Source organism: Panthera tigris, chromosome D1, assembly GCF_018350195.1.
Source record: "Panthera tigris isolate Pti1 chromosome D1, P.tigris_Pti1_mat1.1, whole genome shotgun sequence".
Taxonomy (NCBI): Eukaryota; Metazoa; Chordata; class Mammalia; order Carnivora; family Felidae; genus Panthera; species Panthera tigris.
This window is the reverse complement of record NC_056669.1, coordinates 27,520,268-27,532,710: the sequence shown is the minus strand read 5'-3', so window position 1 is coordinate 27,532,710 and position 12,443 is coordinate 27,520,268. Positions and strand designations below refer to the sequence as shown.

The following is a 12,443-nucleotide window of genomic DNA, read 5'->3' as shown; positions in this document are numbered from 1 at the left end:
TCAATTACTAAAAGGCATACAAAGGGGTTCAAATCTGAAAGGCCATTTGTCAGTATCTACCAAGCACTCTAAAAGTGTCCATCACTTTTTTTTTTTAATTCAGGTATAATTGACATGCAACATTACACTAGTTTCAGGTATATAATATAATGAGTTGATACTTGTATGTATTGCAAAATGATCACAATGATGAATCTAGCTAACATGTAAAAATATGGAATGCTTCGTGAATTTGTGTGTCATCCTGGCACAGGGGCCATGCTGATCTTCTCTGTTTATGTGCTACCAAAGCGAGCACAAGTGTTCGTTACTTTTGATCAGAAATTCTAACTCTGGAAAATGTATCAGTTACAGATTTAGTACATGAGTGTTACTGATACCGAACTTATAATGGCAGATAAAAAAGAAATATCAAACAATAAGGTTCATTAGAAGAATGGGAAAATAGCTCAAGTAATGTCTAAAGAAAAAGCTAAAGAGTTCATGGTACACCTATATAATGGACTACTGTGTTCTATCCAAAAGTATTTTGATATTATTTAATAGGAAAGTGTTCACAGAACACTTTTGTATGTCATAAAATGTTATGTATAGTATAATTTTAATTATTAATCATACTGTGAAGTTTGTATACACATATATACATGCACCAATATACAAGGCTAGAAGAAATACCCTAAAATATTAAGTTTTTTTTCACATGATGGAACTGTGAATACTTTTTATAATGTAAATTTTCTATATTTTCTGAAGTCTGTCTCAGTGAGAGAAATAATATACAACAAATCTGGCGAGTAAGAGTTTCAACTCATATTTTTTCAGGACTTCCACAACCTGTAACCAATAGGCTCATCCAATCTTGCCTTTCACAAAGTTCAACATAAAACTGGCCAACTCCATTTTCTCACTACCTCCAAATCATGCTCTGCCTTCCAACCAACCTCTGTTCAAGCTACATTTCATGTGTACACTCAAGGTAACAAAAGTAGCTGAGCAATATTAAAGTTGAAATCTTAATGAACTCAATCTCTGTCTAGGATCACATAGAAACAGGAATACCCCAACAGTCAAAAGTAATCACATACCCCCCAAAAGTATTTTTCTTGCATCTTTTAAAGAACCTTGAAATGAGATCCAGTTCATTATCCACAGCCAAACTGCTCAAAGTCCATTGTGCAGCCTCCATATTTCCCTCAGACCTTCCTTTCTGCCATGCCCACACAAGTGTTCTCACCTTCTTCTAACCTATGACCCAGTTGTCTTCTTTGGCTATATCCTCTCTTTTTCATGTCACATCTCTTGTCTCTGACCAGTCTCCAGATTGGCAAAGGTAGAACTATGAGAGGGAAAGCTGCAGTTTCCACATCTGCAGAGAATAATAAACACTGTCCTACCAATATCATAAGATGTAAGGTTTTAAATATCTTAAAACTGTACAGCATTGTACATGTTGTGACTATTGTAACCTCATTTCTTATTTGCACAATAGGTATTACTAATATATAACTAATACTCTGTAAGCACTATTTTATCCATAATATCCACAACTATGGAAGTATTTACACTTCATTATTCCCTGTCTTCCTTCCTGAACCAAATCCATCATTAACTCTATTTTACCTTCAAATTATATCTTAAGTCATCCACAGCTCTTTGTGTCCATCAGCACCCATCTAACCCAAGTATCTATGATCTCTGAAGTAACTTCCGACTTATACTCCCATCCACTCTTGCCTCCTCCACACTATTATGCATACAAGAGCCAAACATTTTTCTGAAAAGTTAATCAAAAGTAATCAATTCCAAGAGTCACAATGTCCAATGGTTTATTAACAGACATGATAGGCCCAGTTATTTGAGTAGAACATAGATGATGAAGTTCATACATGACATAAGACCACAAAAGAGTAACTAGAACGCATAAAAGGGATGTTTACTTTGCCATAGAACTCTGTAAGTCTGTGTAGCCAGGAGAGAGAGAAGTGTGCTGACAAATTACTTATTCAACTTTACAAAACATATTTGAACGCATTTACATTGTTTTTCCCACAGATGACTACACTAGTAAAGTTTATAAACCAAGCACACACTCTATGAACTAAGTACCTTAACAGCTTCTTATTGTAATTAGGATAAAATCTTTGAACCTTACCATTGACCTACAAGTCTATGCTTCTTATCTCTCCAGCCAATATCTCCAGGCTTATTATGCTTATACTGACTTTATTTCTTTACTATTTCAGCTCTTTCCCACATTTGTGGGATTCCATTCCATTTGCCCTATTCCACCTGAATAGTTTCCACAGGGGTTCAACCATTTTGAAGCATGTATGCCAAACTGATGTCAGGGTTTGACAGGAATGTATTTGCATGCAGAGCTGACGAGCTTCCTGAGACAATACTAATAATAGGATACGAAACATCCAGCTACTGAAATGATCTCAATCTATTAGCACTGTTCATTGAAATACAAAAGTGATTCTGAAGATGCCATGGGTCTCTTGCCAGCATTTATTTCATTCCAATCCCACGGACTGGGAGATTTGTGATTTAAAGATTGTTGTGTAAAACCAGTAATTGCTTTTTCTCTTCTGGGAAACTGGTCCTCTATATAAAGAAAAATAAGTGGGATGCCTACTGTTAGTTACTATTTCCCCCTTCTTTGCTGATTGAACTTTGGTTTTATTTTAGGTGTTACTGTGTCAGGTTAAATGCTGGCTTCTGCCTAAAAGCTTACAGTGTCCGTTGACAGGCACATTTATGGCTAATGACACATATGCAAGACATTCCTGGGAAAGATTATGGTTTCTGGGAAAAAAGAATGGATGTACCTGGTAAGGCACATCTCTTTCCCATATTTTCCTACCTTGGATGTGGATATGATCTCTAAATCTCTAGCAGCCATCTGCTAACCATAAAATGAAAAACATTAAGCAAAGGTCAAGAGATCCACAGAGAATCTGGCCTGACACCTTTAACCTACCAAACCAACTCTATCAGATATTTATTTCCAATTCTACATGACCCTTTCTCATTGATTTATGGGAGACTAAAATATGTTTGCTAAGTCTAGATAGCTCCTGTGTTTTGGTGTCCAAGGGCCTACTTCTGGTTATGTGACCTCATGTTCCAACAAAGCTAGAAATCCCTTAAAGCTCCAAAACCAAGTGGTAGTTTGTAATCTGGCAAAAGAGAGTATCTATTTCCTGATTATGTTTCATGTTAAGTATAAAATTGTAATTGAGACATTTTTCTGAAACACTTGTTTTCAAAGAAGCAAAAATTACAGGGAAGAGTGCCCAGCTGAGAACAAAGTTACTGAATTCTGGAAGCTGAGATATTAGCAGAAGCACATAAATGAAGGAAGTTTTAGTTTACCCTTCTAGGCCCATGACAGACCAACTGGTTGAATATAATCAGTAATGTTATCAACATCCTAAATGACATAAAAAATAGGGTATCTCTAGTGGACATTTATTAAACTCTTTATTCTAGAAAAAAAGAAATGTTTTATTTTTCAAGTGTCCATGGAACAGTCATACAGATTGGTTCTGAGTCCTAGATAATAAGAGGGCTCTGAATAAAAGGTGATTGTACAGTTTCACCAAAAACTCTATAGTTGTTTGTCCCAAAATGGCAGCCACTGGACACAGGTGGATATTCAAATTCAAATGAATTAAAATTAAGTTAAATTTAATTTGAGTTCCTCAGTCATACTAGCCACATACGGCTATTGGATAACACAAATATAGAAAAAATTTCATCACTGCAGAAAGTTCTCTTGAACAGTGTTGCTTTAGGTACTGAGACACAGCTATACACCTAGGACATTCCTCAGTATACAACGTATATAACTGATTGGATTGCCCCTGGAGAATAAGCTCCATGAGGGAAGAGATTTTTATCAAAGTTACACACTGCTTGGGAACGCAAGCTGGTGCAGCCACTCTCGAAAACAGTATGGAGGTTCCTCAAAAAAACTAAAACTAGAACTACCCTACGACCCAGCAATTGCACTACTAGGCATTTATCCATGGGATACAGGTGTGCTGTTTCGAAGGGACATATGCACCCCCATGTTTATAGCAGCACTATCAACAATAGCCAAAGGATGGAAAGAGCCCAAATGTCCATCGATGGATGAATGGATAAAGAAAATGTGGTATATATATATATATATATATATATATATATATATATGTACACACAATGGAGTATCACTCAGCAATCAAAAAGAATGAAATCCTGCCATTTGCAATTATGTGGGTGGAACTGGAGGGTATTATGCTAAGTGAAATTAGTCAGTCAGAGAAAGACAAAAATCCTATGACTTCACTCATATGAGGACTTTAAGAGACAAAACAGATGAACATAAGGGAAGGTAAACAAAAATAATATAAAAACAGGGAGGGGGACAAAACAGAAGAGATTCATAAATATGGAAAACAAACTGAGGGTTACTGGAGGGGTTGTGGGAGGGGGGGATGGGCTAAATGGGTAAGGGACACTAAGGAGTCTACTCTTGAAATCATTGTTACACTATATGCTAACTAATTTGGATGTAAATTTTAAAAAAATAAAAAAATAAAATTAAAAAAAAAACAAAGTTACACACTGCTCTATCTCTAATGCCAAGACAGTAGCTTATACATACCTGGTGATCAACAAATAATTGTTTGGAGAATTCAGAGTTCTCAGTTCAGCTGGGTATAATATGAAATAAATTTTATTCTCAAAATTTCTTGTACTTTCCTGGCCTTGGACACTCAATCTGCCTAGAGAACACATCTCATTTTATTTCCATTATATTCCTATTTAAGCTTTAGTCTAATCTAATGACTTCTATATTCTCATTAAAATGGAAAAGCTCAGTCTTTTCCCTCCTCTAGAGTTCTTCCCTACTGTATTTCTCTTCTTTGTGTCTTCTTTACTATTCACATGGAATACTTCAGTTCTGACACTTCTGGTCACCAAATATGTGGAGGTTTGTCTCCCACAACAAGAAATTCTCTGTGACACCAGCAATTCAAGTCAGTTCTGACATTATCTACCTGGAGATGCTGTCAGATCCCACTGGTTAAATCCCACCAGATTGTCCTTGCCCCCCCCCCCATATACTTCAGATGCCCGCCACACACCTATATTTCTGACCAATTGGCTATAGACGGGAGTATCCAAACACTTCCTCTTTGAGTTTGATTAATTTGCTAGAGTGGCTCACAGAACTCAGAGAGATGCTTATTTATGTCGATCAGTTCTTTAAAGGATATGATTAAGAATACAGAGGAACAACCAGATGAAAAGATACCAAAGGTGAGGCCTGGGAGGGTCCCAAGTATGGGAGTTTCTGTTTCTTTGGAGATAGAGCTCATCACCCTCCAGTACATGGATGTGATCACAACCTAGAAGCTCCCTGAATGCCATACTTTTGGGATTCTATGGAGGCTTCATCATGTAGTCATAGCCAATTATTAACTCCATTTCTATCCCCTGTACCTCTCTGGAGTGAGAGTGGGGCAGAGCTGAAATTTCCAAGCTTCTAATCATGGCTTGGACTTTCTGGTGACCAGCCCCCATCCAGGCAATATCCAACACCCATTCAGAGTCACCTCATTAGAACATGAGATGTTCCTAGTGCTCTTATCACTCAGGAATTCATAAGGGCTTTTAGGATAACTGTGTCAGGAATAGGGTCAAATAAAAGTATTAGAACAAAAGGTTTTCCTGGTGTTCTATCACTTAAGATAATTACTAGGATTTCAGGATCTCTGTGCCAGGAATGGAGGAGCAGGAACCAATATATATATTATCTATGATCTCATGCTCATCCATTTACTAAAATCTCAGTCTTGTTCAGGAGAATATTTTGTCAACTTCAAATCTTCATAGTCACCATGGAGTTTCTTTCCAATCTCCAAGTAGGACACCACTCTTGCTCGCTTTCTCCTTCCTCCCCTCCTCCTCCCTCCCTCCCTCCCTCCATCCATCTTTCTCTCCCTCCCATCTCTCTCCCTCCCTCTCCCTACCCCCCTCTCTCCCTTCCTCTCTCTCTCTCTCTCTGTCTCTCTCTCTCTCTTTCTCTCTCTCTCTCTCTCTCTCTCCCCCCTTCCTTCTCCTTACTACCGGTTATTCCACCCTTACCTTCCCATCAGAGTGCAAGCTTCTGATGCCTCTCTTGCACCTGTCTTGTTCAGGAGAGGAGGCAGCAGCAGGAGGAGAGGGAGGAGATTTTGACTATGTGACTGTCAGTCGACTCAAAATGGACAGGACTCTTCCAATCTTGGTCTGCTTCTCCTACTACCTGTGGCCTATGTTATCAAGGTGATCTTATTGTATGAGGCTGCACTGTTTTCCAGAGACCTCACCTAGGCCCCCTCCATCCTGGAAGAGATTCTTCATCCTCTTTCTCAACTCTGTCAATCACTGATGTCACTGGTTTTTCTTAAGAACTGCTTATTTCTGCTTCATATTTCCAATATCTTTATTTTCTTTGAAAACACTTCTTTTACTTATTTTAAATTCTTGTTTGTTCTACTCCACTAACTATTCCTCTTAGAATAGGTATCATATTATGCATCTCTTTTTTTAATCATTATGTAACTCAGATGCTTGATTATTTTTGTGAGCTCTTATTCCTTTGACAGTGTCAGCTTTCTTGGATGCTTAGAACAAGATAGTGGGCTTGGATATATAATTATGCATTGTTGATATATATATATATATATATATATGATATTTAAAACCATGAAAATGGATGGGATCACCTAGAGAGAAAGTATGTAGAGACAAGATGAGGATTATGATAGAGCTTAAAGGAATTCTAATATTTAAAGGTTAAGGGAAAGCAGAGGAATAAGCAAAGACTACTGACAGCCAGAGGGGTAAAGGGAATGCAGAGAGGCTGTAGTGTTACAGACCCAAGAATGTTTCAGTAAGGAGGGCATGGGTATTTGCGTCAAATCTGTTTCAAGCAAGATTAAAAGTGAAACACCTGACTTTGCAAACAAAAAACAACAATTTTACTCAATCCTTTGGATCTCATGAAGTCTGTGGAAACATTCTTGTTACTATTAGCTGGCACAAAGATGGACATGAAACAGCAAAAGGCTATGCTTTCCACCTTTCCACCACAGCGTAAGTTCATTTATTCCACAGCCACCTCAATCAACACCCTACCTCAGGAGGGACCGCCGGGCAGTATACAAAAAAAGCAAACACTTGCCATGGCCTTCTACTCACAAAGGAAAATAGGAAATTTTGCCCAGAGCTCAGTAAAGGTTTGGTTACCTTCTTGGCAGGCCAACCCTCAGAAGCAGGGAGACAGCCTACTCCCAGGAGGTGAGATGTGTCCCCAGACATCATCTTACAGTCAGTCAGGCAGAATATGTGAAATAACAAAACAAACAAAAGAGTCCAGTGGGTTCCAAACTGTGCTCTGTCAGGATTTTAGGGTACTCTCCATATTTGATTCAAATTATAGATACTCAGATGATAGAAAGGTAGGTAGGTAAGTAGGTAGATAGAGCTATCTGATCTGTCTATACTTAAGAAAAGAGCATGTACATATACATACAGGGGAACCTGGAGGGCTCAGTCATTTGAACATCAGACTCAATTTCAACTCAGGTCATGATCCCAGGGTTGTGGTATCAAGCCCCAAGTGGGGCTCCAAGCAAAGTGTAGAGCCTGCTTGGGATTCTCTCTCTCTCTCCCTCTACCCCTCTCCCACACTTGTGCACTCTCTCTCTCTCAAACAAACTTGTGGAATTAACTTGTGGAATGATACTAGTTAGGTTTTGTGCAAATCTCAGTTGAAAACATTCCCACCATCTTGCAACTGCAAGGCGAACTATTTAAAAATAAGTATATCATTTGAACTACTTATCTTTGTGATTTATGGGATATGTTTATAGAATAGAAAACAGGTAATTGAGGGAGGAGCGAAGATGGAAGAATAGCATGGAAGCTTTTTTGTGTCTCACATCCATGAAATACAACTAACCATCCTGCACACCTAGAAAACTGATTTGAGGATTTACACAATAATCTGCACAACCTGAGCCATAGAACTCAGCAGGTACACAGTGCAGACAGGTGAACTGGGGGAGAAAGAAGCCACAGAGGGCAGGGAGCTGTTTTTGTGTGGGGAGAGAGGATGGAGATGGGGGGGGTGGAGATTGGAAAAGCATTCCCCCCAAAGCAGCTGGAGAGAAAGTGGAAAAGTGAAAACAGCCACAGGAACTGAACAAAAAATGGAGAAAGGAGAAAGGAAAGGGTTCAAATTCCATTAAGACTCAGGGTGCCTGGGTGGCTTAGTCAGTTAAGTGTCTGACTTCAGTCCAGGTCATGATCCCACGCTTTGTGGGTTCGAGCCCTGGTCGGGCTCTGTGCTGATAGCTTGGAGCCTGAAGCCTGCTTCAGATTCTGTATCTCTCTCTCTCTCTGCCCCTCTCCTGCTTGGACTCTGTCTCTCTGTCTCCCAAAAATAAATAAATATTAAAAGGAAAGAAAGAAAGAAAGAAAGAAAGAAAGAAAGAAAGAAATTCCATTGAGATTCTATAAACAGGGGGAGCGCAGAGTCTGAAACTCCACAGCTCAATACCTGGTGGTGCTCTGGTGAGAAGGGTGAATCCCCAGGAGCAGAGTGAGGTCCAGGGGTCTTCAGGCCACAGGGGAGAGGTGGTTCCCCTGCTAGGAGGACATTTGGTAGAGGCTGTTCAGCCCCCCCCCCCCGCCCCAGGCAAAGGTGTCAGCAGACCCCAGAGAACAACCACATTCACTGGTGCTGGAACAATGTTGTCAAGGGTGAAGCCTGGTGCCAGATGTGTGTTGAGATTTTCCCTAATCCCTGAAATGCTGCTGCTACACAATCACATGAACATTTTCTGGGGCAGTCTGGCACCCACACAGTCTCTGGCCATCAGCGGCAGCACCATCCTGCGAACATTCCTGGCTGGGGCCGGCACCTGGTCATTGCTCAGTGAGACCCTTCCCCAGAAGATGTGAGCAGGACAAAGCTGCAGTCCCTCAAAAGTCAGGGGTCAGGAAACACAGCCTCATCTGAGATAAAACTCAGGAGAGAGGTGCCACCTGGCAACCTGATGACTTGGTCACAAACAGTGTAAAAGTGGGGAGTGGACAGAAGCCAGAGACACAGGACATGTGCACAATTGCTGATGGGGAGAACAGAGTTCCAATACTAGATACTGGGTAGCTGGGTGACATTTTCACCCCTCCTGTGCATGCACATACCCACCTAAAAGCACCACAAAAATCCACCCCACTAAGCTAAGAAGCGCCATCTAGTGAATAATTGAGCCATTACACTAAGCCCCACCCAACTGGGCCAACCTCACTCTTCAGGAACACCCTAAGTCTCTCTGCCTGCTTAGTTCATGGTCTATAAAGTGCTTCATAGTTTGACTTCTAGGGGAAAATGATATAATTTCAATTGTATTTTAGTCTGTTTACTTGTCCATCTATTCAATTTTCTTCTTTTTTTATCGTCTTCGTTTATTTTCTTTTTCTTGAATACAGAAAGAGAAAAAAATTATTCTTATTTTCAATTTTTATTAAAAATATTTTTCTTCCATTTTTCTCTATTGTATTTTTTTTACTTTTTTGTAAAATTTTCAAATTCTATTTTACTTCCATCATTTCCTTTTATTCTACTTCACTGTATTCATTTTTTTCAAATTTTCAAATGTCTTCCTTTTTTTCTTTCCCCCCCTTTTTTCTCTAATCTATCAAGCTCCTTTCAACAACCATACAAAACACACCTAGGATCTAGCATCATTTATTTGATTCCTGTGTGTGTGTGTGTGTGTGTGTTGTTTTTAATTTTTTAATTTTAATTTTCTTTACTTTATTAATTCCTTTTCTTCTTTCAAAATGATGAAATGAAGGAATTCACCCCAAAAGAAAGAGCAAGAAGAAATGACCGTCAAGGACTTAATCAACACAGATACAAGCATAATGTCTGAACCAGAATTTAGAATCACGATAATAAGAATACTAGCTGGGGATGAAAATAGACTAGAATCCCTTTCTGCAGAGATAAAAGAAGTAAAACTAGTCATGATGAAATAAAAAATGCTATAACTGAGCTGCAATCTCAAATGTATGCCTCAGCAGCAAGGATGGATGAGGCAGAGAAGTGAATCAGTGATATACAGGACAAACTTATGGAGAATAATGAAGCCAAAAAAAAAAAAAAAAAGAGGAGACTAAGGCAAAAGAGCATGATTTCAGAATTAGAGAAATCAGTGACGCATAAAAAAGGAACATCAGAATCATAGGAGTCCCAGATGAAGAGAGAGAAATTGGGGTAGAAGGGTTATATGAGCAAGTCATAGCGGACAACTTTCCTAACCTGGGGAAAGACACAGACATCAAATTTCAGGAAGCACAAAGGACTCCCATTAGATTCATCAAAAACTGACCAGCAACAAAGTATATCATAGTCAAATTCACAAAATACTGAGGCAAGGAAAGAATTATGAAAGCAGCAAGGGAGAAACAGTCCTTAACCTACAAGGGAAGAGACATCAGGTTTGCAGCAGACCTATCCACAGAAACTTGGCAGGCCAGAAAGGAGTAGCAGGATATATTCAATGTGCTGAATTGGAAAAATATGTAGCCAAGAATTCTTTATCCAGCAAGGCTGCCATTCAAAATAGAAGGAAAGACTAAAAGTTTCTCGGACAAACAAAAATTAAAGGAGTTCATTACCACTAAACCAGCCCTGCAAGAAATTTTAAGGAGGATTCTCTGAGGAGAAAAAAAGACAAATTTAAAAAAAGCAAGAAAGCAAGAAAGCAAGAAAGCAAGAAAGCAAGAAAGAAAGAAAGAAAGAAAAGGAAGAAAAGAAAAGAAAAGAAAAGAAAAGACCAAAAGCAACAAAGACTAGAAAGGACCAGAGAACACCACCAGAAACTCCAACTCTTTAAGAAACGTAATAGCAATAAATTCATATCTTTCAGTGTTCATTCTAAACATCAATGGACTAAATGCTCCAATTAAAAGACATAGGGTAACAGAATGGATAAGAAAACAAGATCCATCTATATGCTGTTTACAAGAGATCCACTTTAGACCTAAAGACACCTTCAGATTGAAAGCAAGGGGAATGGAGAGCCACCTATCATGCTAATGGTTGACAAAAGAAAGTTGGAGTAGCCATACTTATATCAGACAATCTACACTTTAGAATTTTTTTGACATTTATTTATTATTGAGAGACAGAGAGACACAGAGAATGAGCAGGGGAGGGATAGAAAGAGGGGGAGACACAGAATCTGAAGTAGGCTCCAAGCTCTGAGCTGTCAGCACAAAGCCCAATGTGGGTTTTGAACTCACAAACTGCAAGATCATGACCTGAGCCACAGTCAGTTGCTTAACCAACTGACCCACCCAGGCACCCCAAGAATCTAGACTTTAAATTGTCTAGATTTAGACAAGAGATGTAACAAGAGATGAAGAAGGGCATTATATCATAATTAAGGGATCTATACACCAAGAAGACCTAACAATTGTAAATATTTATGCTTCAAATGTGAAGCACTCAAATATGTAAGTCAATTATTCATGAAAATAAAGAAACTCATTGATAATAATACCATAATAGTAACGAACATCAACACCCCACTTAATGCAATAGACAGATCATCTAAACAGAAAATCAACAAGGAAACAATGGCTTTGAATGGCACACTGGGCCAGAGGGACTTAACAGATATATTCAGAACATTTCTTCCTAAAGAAGCAGAATATACATTCTTCTCCAGTGCACATGGAATGTTCTCCAGAATAGATTACATACTGGGACACAAATCAGCCCTCAACCAGTACAAAAAGACTGAGATCAGACCATGCATATTTTCAGACCACAACGCTATGAAACTCAAAATCAACCACAAGACAAAATTTAGAAAGATAACAAATATTTGGAGACTAAAGAACATCTTACTAAAGAATGAATGGGCTAACCAAGAAGTTAAAGAGGAAATTAAAAGGTTCATGGAAACCAAAGAAAATGATAACACCACAGCCCAAAACCTATGGGATGCAGCAAAGGCAGTCATAAGAGGGAAGTATACAGCAATCCAGGCCTTCCTAAAGAAGGAAGAAAGGTCTCAAATGCACAACCTAACCTTACACCTTAAAGAGATGGAAAAAGAACAGCAAATGAAACCAAAAATCTGCATAAGATGGGAAATAATAAATAGTAAAGCAGAAATCAATGCTATTGAAGCAAAAAACAACAACAACAACAACAACAACAAAAACAAAACAAAACAGTAGAACAGATCAATGAAACCAGAAGCTGGTTCTTTGAAAGAATTAACAAAATTGATAAACTGCTAGTCAGTTTTATCAAAAAGAAAAAGCAAAAGACATAACAGAATAAAATCAAGAATGAAAGAGGAGAGATCACAACCAAC

At 38.6% G+C, this 12,443-nt stretch overlaps 1 pseudogene; it reads right to left on the bottom strand.

Moving 5' to 3' along the window:
* Nucleotides 1–208: 208 nt before the first annotated feature.
* LOC122231559 lies at nt 209–307 on the bottom strand (annotated as a pseudogene).
* Between the last annotated feature and the right edge of the window lie 12,136 nt (nt 308–12,443).